The following is an 8,090-nucleotide window of genomic DNA, read 5'->3' on the forward strand; positions in this document are numbered from 1 at the left end:
AAGCAGAGAAAAAACAGTTTACTGATGCAACAGTTAAGCAGTTACACATAAAAACAGCCAGTTACAGTCAACTATAACACTACTTTCTCCAGCTGTCTTGATGTATAAACATTATTACACAATGATACATTTACAAATGCTATACTCCAAAACCCTTGATACAAATCTTGCTTTTTAATTTTGTAAAGTTTCACCATTTAAAGAAAACACACCATGACTAATTCAGGCCCAAAACATTTCTAGGACTACTCAAGATCTTAGTCTTTACTGTCACAGAAGTTCTAAACTATATTAATTATCTTATTTTTAGTTTTAATAATGATTTCAGCTTAAATTCCATTATGTTTTTATAAAGGTATCAGCATGACATACATTTCACATGATTTAACTTCAAAGGGTTAAGATTAAGTTACTGAATTCTTGCAATACCTGCTGTAGTTTTTTATGGTATTAAAGAAGCTATCAACAATAAGTGAGAACATATGTTTAAGACTAGGGTAAAGTTTATTCCAAGAGGCAAAAATTCCCTTCAGCTTTATGTAATTACTTTGAACAGCATACGTATTAAAGAAAATATTTTAACTTACTTACATATTCAAACTATGTGGCATAGTACTCTGTAATTTTCTAAGCCCAAAACATCATAACTGCAGCAATCTTTAATTAATTACTTAGTTCTCAAATCCCCCTCTTCCTTCCTCCCACCCAAAGATATCTCCACATCATCCAGTTTTTATACAGCTTCAAGAACTGCTGCCCAACAAATGTGCTTCAATATTAAATATTTTTAGCTTTAGAAATTGATCCTATCAGCTGTATTGCTGAGCATAGTAACTGCTTCCAGCAAACAAAGGGGAGAAAATTCCTAAGAAAGTCTTTTAAGTTCTCATCAAGTCTAGAAGCATCTTCAAGCCAAGTCTATAAGCATCAAGCACCCACCATGTCTTACAACTAATAGGAAAGTGCAAAACTCTGAAGACCACAAATAAGGCCTCACAAAAATCCACCACCCAAACCCTGAAAACCCCAGCTTTAATTCCAGCATTAGCCCCAAGCACAAGCGTAATCTGAGCTGTATCATTCCACTCACATTCCAGGTAGAATGGATTTTGTATTTACAAAATGTCTCTTCTCAAATCTCACTACTGACGCTCCATCCTGTGTATAAATATTTAATCACAGACAAGCACTTCACAAAAGGCAGCCTGAACACGTATCAGTGGCAAATGCATCTTCCCTAAGCTAAAATTAGATATGACATTGGTAAACAAGCCTTAAAGAGATGTGCATTGAAAGAACCAATTTCTTGAGTTAGTCCTCTTATGTCTAAAATATTTTTAAAGCATACTCTTGATCAGACAGGCACGAGTCACAGGAAGATGATGCTGCTGTACTTCAACATTCAAACCTGAAACAACGCTCGTCGATACTCTCTTCAAACACTCGGAAAAACAGCAAATGTGATACTTCTCAAGAAGCAAGCCACAAGCACAGTATTAGCTGTGGCAATAAACTTTTTTGCCTTTGAGATTTACTCCTTGGTACAGCTCCAACAGGCATGTCTTATCACATGCAAGGATGGCAATGGCATAAAGTAATAGCAGGAAGTCTAAAACAAGGCTGTTCACAGCCCTTGACCAACCTTGGTTACATAAGGACAGAAGATAAAGAATTAAAGCTCTAGGGGCAGGGCAGAGATTCTCGACAATCCAGGAATAACAATAGTTTAATTTCTAAGAGCTATGGCTCTGCACAAGAAAGCACTATTGCTGAGCATGCAACGCTTCACCCGGGAACTAAGTGTTTTCAGATGACAATGGAAAAATTTCCTCCTATTAAAGCCAGAGCTATCTCCGTCCCATTTTGTCTGCATGTCAGGGAGGGACTATACAAGACTAAAGCACAGTATCCATCTGCTAATAGTTAATAAAAATTACTAAATTAAGCCATAATTTGTGCTACATAGCACAAGAGTTATGTTGTACTATAGACAGCACAAGAATGGTTTTATCATGCTGTGTTTGTCTCTTTCTAAAAAAACAATGCTATAGATTAAGATACACAGCAAGACCTTTCTTCAGAGTCTTGAATGCAGAAAGCTAGACATTATTTCCAGTCATAGGCTGACTATACCAACCCCCCAGAAAGCAAGTTTTTCACCTCTACCATAGAGGATAAAGATGAGGGGAGGAATAAGAACAGGGAGGGCAGAAAGAGCATTTCATTCACCGCTTCTGTAAGTTGAGCACACTGCGACCACCACTCTGGGCTCTGCACCACTGAGGACATCCAGTGTAGCACCCTACTGTGTCCCTCTTGAGGGTCCCCATACAGCTCCTCTCATTTTGGGCCACGTGCCTTAAGCTGTCTCCATACCACAAGTCCCCCAGTTCCCCACCTCATCACTCAGGTTTTCCCTCGCAGGGACAGGCTCCACATGCCCCTGTTCTCATCTCCATACACACACTCCAAGACCATGCACCTTAGTGTCACTAGTTCTTCTGGTGCCTGTCTCTCCTTTGAGATGTCTCTCTACTTAATTTCAAGTGGTACTTTCCTGCCTATATAGCAACCAGTTCCTCCCTCTGTCTCTCCTCAATGCCACCTTTCCTCCCCAGAAAACTTTATTCTTGCAAGATTCTATTGTATGCTACCCTACACCACCACTAGCAACCTTTAGTCTCTACGACCCCTGGCTTTGCCCCACTCCACTTCCCAACACCTCTTTCATCACCCCACTCACCTGGCCTGGTTACTTCCACTTTTAGATCTTTTTCTTCCCGGTTCATCATCAACACCAGTTCTCCTTCCCCACAACTCTCCCAGACAGATTTATTTCTGTTAATACTGCATGCTGGAGAATCTCCCGTGGAATAATTTAAACTGCTATTAATAAGCAGAGAGTAAAGGTCAACTTAAAAAAAAACACCTTTCACCTTTATAAAATTGCCTCGCACACAGCACAGGGCTTCGCAACCAAGGAATCCTCTCTGTTATTCTAGTTTTCACCAACGCAGCTGGACTGCGCTCCTTGATGCCCAGAACATTTCTCAAAAGCTCTTGACTTGTTGGGTTTGGTGTTCCAAAAATTATGTGACAGATAAAACTCCCACTTTAACTACTGAAAGCCTCAAAAATCAGAATTCAGATGGAAGTTTCATGTGGCTGTTCTATCAGTGTCAAGACACTGCAACAACAGCATTAGTGTATCACACCTCAAGAAGAGATCCCCTTAAAAGAGTAAGTTACTGTAATAGGGGTCTCATTTTTACAGTAAAGCTAGAAAGTACTTTGTTTACAACAAAACATTGATCCATTAATAGTAATTTGTATTAAAAACTTCATTGTCAAACAAGCTGTAGTTACAAGTCTTGACTATTTTAGCATTACAGTCTCACTGAATGTATGATTTAGAGGCTACAATCCACTCTCAGTGGAAAGCAATCTGCTTTCTTCAGGCAGAAAAGCAACCTGCTACTTTTTTTTTTTTTTAATATAAGAACATTTTCACACCTTCCCATAGTGTTTAATTTTTGCTGCACTTCACACCAAAGCCCAGCTGACTTTGTAAAAACTGCTCACAGGAAGTCACACAAAACTCAGAAATACCATATGGTCACTGAACAAGAAAATAGCCATGGTTACCAAACCAAATTAATGCCATTGATCACTTTAAAGAGAGATAGTTGTAGGCTTACTAATTATCCAAGGTGCTTATTATGTATTTCAAAGTTTGAAAGTAATTCTATACTTCTATCAAAGCTAATAAATCAATCACCTCTGTTAAAGGCTTAGAGCAAAAGTAAAGCTTACTGCTCAAATCTATGGTCAACATATGAGAAACATTACTATGAAAGCCATTCAAAAAGCCTCCTCATGGGAAAGGGTAACATTATGAGAACTAAGTGTTTTCACATGTTCTTTTTACCTTTGTTCTTTTATAGTCTTATTTTTCACCTTTTCTATGGTAAGATTTTTTTGGAGGCTACTAATCCGAATTCCATCTCTTTCTTCTCAAGGCCCCTTGGGACCGCTCTCCCCCATCAACGTCTTTTGTTCCTGCTACAGTAATTCTCTGATCAGTCAAAAATAGCTTCATATGGCATTCTCCAACAGAGTCGGGAATCTGCGATGGTAGCAGATTTGGAAAGGAGTGAGAAAAAAAAAAAAATCATTTGAAAGGAAACCCCCTACTTTCTCAGCACTGTTGTAAGCCTGTCTGCCAAGAAACAGAGACCAAGCTTCATCCTGAAGTCATGCCTCTCATGCATAACTGAGCAAGAGAAGGCAATCAAATTGAAGCAAAGGTACTGCTCTACACACAGGAAAGCCCAGTCACCGACACTGCTCTCTCCCAGGTTCTGTGAAGGCAGTCACCGCTGCAGCCTTATTATACAACCCACAACCTTAACTCCACTACAATGAGTTCAAGAGCAGGTTAAAAAAATGGAAGCCCCAATCCTTGCAGTTTATTCTCTACATACAGGCAACGCACCCCAAAAGGGGAAAAAACCCCTCTCCTGAGTTATGCTACAAATTCTCAAATCCTAATGCAGTCTTCCATATTTTGCACCACTATAGTATCAGGTCCCAATTACAACATCCATCTGCTTTTAACTGCTGTACACGTTTAAGCTTCTAATCTCAAAATAACTATGTCCTCAAACTAGGCTATTATATTACTACAGGATATTACTCACTTTGCTGTAAAGGAGGAAATAAATCTTACTGCAGAATTTGATTTTCCTTTCTATTTAATGACTTTCAAAAATATCTTACACTACAAACATGGTATAGTTCAACCATTCTATTCCTAAATAGAATACTAGTGTCAAAGGCTGTTGTATTTCATTACTTTAAGCTTAATGTTTAAAGATAATAATTTAAGAAAAAAAAAGCCCCTGCACGTTTGTTTGCCTCTTTAATTGTATCTCAGTTCACCCGTACACTCAGCAATCAGCACAGCAGCATCCCAGTACTAGTTGCAGTTTCTGGGAGCTACCAAAAAACCAGACCAACACAAGCCGTATTTATTTTACATTCAGAGTAAAATGTAAATATATGTAAAATAAATACAACTTGTGAATGTTATAAACCTTATAACATACTGTGAATGTTTATAAACATTATTAAGTTAGAATCAACAACTTAGTGATTACAAACTTATGTATTTGCTATAAGAGTCTATAAATGCTGATGCTTTAAGTAATTATATTTTCCTGATACCCATTTCCCCACTCCAAAGACTGTTATACCCCTTAGCTGTTTCACACTAGATCTCTTCCACCTCCATCACTGCAGGTTGTTTGCTTCAGGCTCTCATCCCTTTGCCCAGTTAAGAAATCTCACCTTCCTCCCAGTCCGTATCTCTCCTAACTGCTTTCTTGCACCTTTATTCCCCTGCAATTCCACCAGTCACCACCTTCAAAGCTGAGCACACTTATAAGCCCATTGACAATTTGGATGCCTTATCCTAAATGTTTGTTACTATTTTACAGGTTTGTCTAAACCACGTATTCTATAACAAGCTACTTGCAATTCTGATCAGATGGTTTTTGTTCATTTAAAATACACAACATGCTACCGACACACTTTGAGTAGCTACAGGTCTTTGTCCCTCTCCTGAAAAGGGCAGGCTCTCATTTGCTGACATACAATATGAACCATTAGCCATTCTGCAAAATCATATTTTTCAATCTTTTCCAGAGGCAGAAAAAACAGACAGTGTGTCCTATTGCCTTCCTCACAGAAGTGTTTTCAATTAAACTTCTAATATCCTCTCCTCCTCTATCAGGAAGAGAGGGGAAGAAACCACCAGATGAGATGTCCTTCCCACGGGAGCTAACCCATTCTGTAAGCAGAGTACAGGGACAACTAGGTTGCAATGTCACAGATGTCATCACTGACAACATGATAACTGGTTACGGGCCTGAACCCAGAAACTGAGGAGTGCACTACTCATAATGTACGTATCTCTGGACAGACCGCAGCCTTAATGGTCTCTCCAATACATCTCCAGCCTTTGCCACCACCATTGGAAGCAATGCTTAAGCAGCTTATGAGAACAGCGGTTGTGCAGACAGAAGTCAGGAGTTACTGTATCTTAATTTCCCAAGACAAAGGGTGCCATACAGGTACCCTTTAGACCTTATGTTCTCACAGAGCCTTTGCTCCTAACAAATAAACCAGGCAGCTACAAGCAGTGTACATCTGAACAAAGACCAAAAGCACAGGAAAGGCTGATCACATTTCAGTCCATAACGAATGACAAAGGTTAAGGTGCCTGACCACCTTTAAAAAAAAAAAAAAAGGGCACGAGCTCCCACTAAATAAACACAAAAACTCAGAAGTGAAGGTAAAAAAATAACTCATTTTTACATAATGTTTTAAAACAAGGCTCAGAAGACACAAGGGCATCGCTGGCTGCCCAGCGGCTGAGAGGGCAACCGTGACCGCCTGCACCCCTCCGCCCCAAGGAGAGCTGCCCCTCCCCGCTGAGGAGAGGCCGCTGTCCCGCGGGTACGGGGCCCCGGGGCGCGCCCGCCCTCAGGAGCGCTACCCCCAGGCCAGGGGGTTACTCCCCCCGCTACAGCCGCCGGCGGAGCCCGGGGCCACCGCCGCCTCCCCCGAGCCACCGGCCCGACCTACTCCGAAGCGCAGGCGGGGGGAGCCGCCTCCATCACGGAGACGGGGCGGGGGGACCCACGGTGCGCCCGCCAGCCCTGAGGGGCTGGAGGCGAAGGGGAGCCGTCCCGGCGACAAGCCCGGCGTACGAGAGGCGGGAAGGGTGCAAGCCGCCCCGCGGGGCCCCGCCGCCGCCCGCGCCGGGTGCCCGCCTGAGCCGGCTACGGCTGACGCGGCCGGTACCGCCCTCCCGCCGCGGGGGCCGCACACCTCAACGGCGGCGCGGAGAGACCGCCCCGCGGGGCCCGCCCGCCCCGGCGGGCTCCTCTCACCTCACGACCGGGGGCGGGCGGAGAAAGCCGCTGCCCCTCCCAGCAGCGCGTACCTGGCGGCTGCCGGCGGCGGGGCCCCGGAGGCGGCTGACCCGTTGTTGTGGCCCGGGTAGCGGCAGGAAGGGAGCAGCCCCCACGGCGGCGGCGTCTCCACCGTGGCGCAGTTACCATGGGACGGACGCCCTCTCCCTCCGGAAGTCACCGCCGGCAAGGCGGGGAAGGGGGTGGGGAGAGGCGCCATCTTGAGCGCGGCGCCCGGCCCGGCGCCCGCCTTCCGCCATCTTGAGCGTGGCGCGGCCGCGGGGCGGTGCGGGCCAGGAGCTCGCCCGAGGGCCTGTCCCTGTCCCTGTCCCTGTCCCTGTCCTCGTCCTCCCTTTGGGGTGGGTCCCTGTGCCCAAGCCTCCTGAGCGGGCAGGGGTTATATCAGGGAGGTGCTACGCATGGAGGTTTTCTAAAACTCTCCAGTGAATGACAGCCTAGTACACACAGTTTTAAAAACAGATCTAAATAGAAGGAAAGTCCTATCTGGGTTGAAACGATTCTCTTCAGTGTAAAAAAATTACAGTAAGAAAAAGAAAACGAGCATAATGCTACCAGCAGAAAACCTGTTTGTTTTGTTTTGTTTTGTTTTTTTTTCTGGAGGAATTAGGTAAAGAAACTAAACCTGGCTCTCAGCAGCCACCCTGTAACTTGAGGTGGTCGCCGAGGGTCTCTGGCACCATGGTGAGATAGGGAACGCGGCAGAAAGGCCAGGAGCCGCAGGGAGGAGAGGAGCGGGGCGAGGGGCCCAGGCTAGCTCCTCAGCCGCACCCACAGCCCCAGCAGCCGGGCCCACCCAGAGCACAGGTGTGGGCTACAGCAGCCCCGGGACAGTTTTGTCCTGGGCTGTAACACAGATCCCTTCTCCCTGTGCATGCAATGGGCCACCCTTGATCTTTAAAAAAAATGTTAATATTGTATAAAAACTTACACATAGAAAACAATATTATCTAGATGGGTAAATCCAGTGCTGAAAAGCTTGCTACAGCTGTAATTGCGCTGTCTTGTGCATGTGCTTAGGTTTTAATTACATCATTGCATACTATTTTGTCCCAAAGGACCTCTGCCTCATTTAGTGCACAGAATGGGCTGAAA

The 8,090-nt window shown here is 44.2% G+C and overlaps 1 protein-coding gene across 2 annotated transcripts in view; it reads right to left on the bottom strand.

Annotated features, from left to right (window-relative positions):
• Window positions 1-7,116, bottom strand: part of DISP1 (dispatched RND transporter family member 1) — a 96,703-nt gene extending 89,587 nt beyond the window's left edge. Inside the window, exon 1 of one of the 2 annotated variants that reach the window (XM_068404590.1) lies at window positions 7,010-7,116. The gene's annotated coding sequence lies outside the window, so the exon portion shown is untranslated. Of the gene's footprint in view, window positions 1-6,956 lie in introns of both variants that reach the window. The other variant, XM_068404580.1, reaches the window with a different exon arrangement.
• Window positions 7,117-8,090: the final 974 nt, after the last annotated feature.

This window comes from Nyctibius grandis, chromosome 1 (assembly GCF_013368605.1).
Source record: "Nyctibius grandis isolate bNycGra1 chromosome 1, bNycGra1.pri, whole genome shotgun sequence".
NCBI lineage: Eukaryota > Metazoa > Chordata > Aves > Nyctibiiformes > Nyctibiidae > Nyctibius > Nyctibius grandis.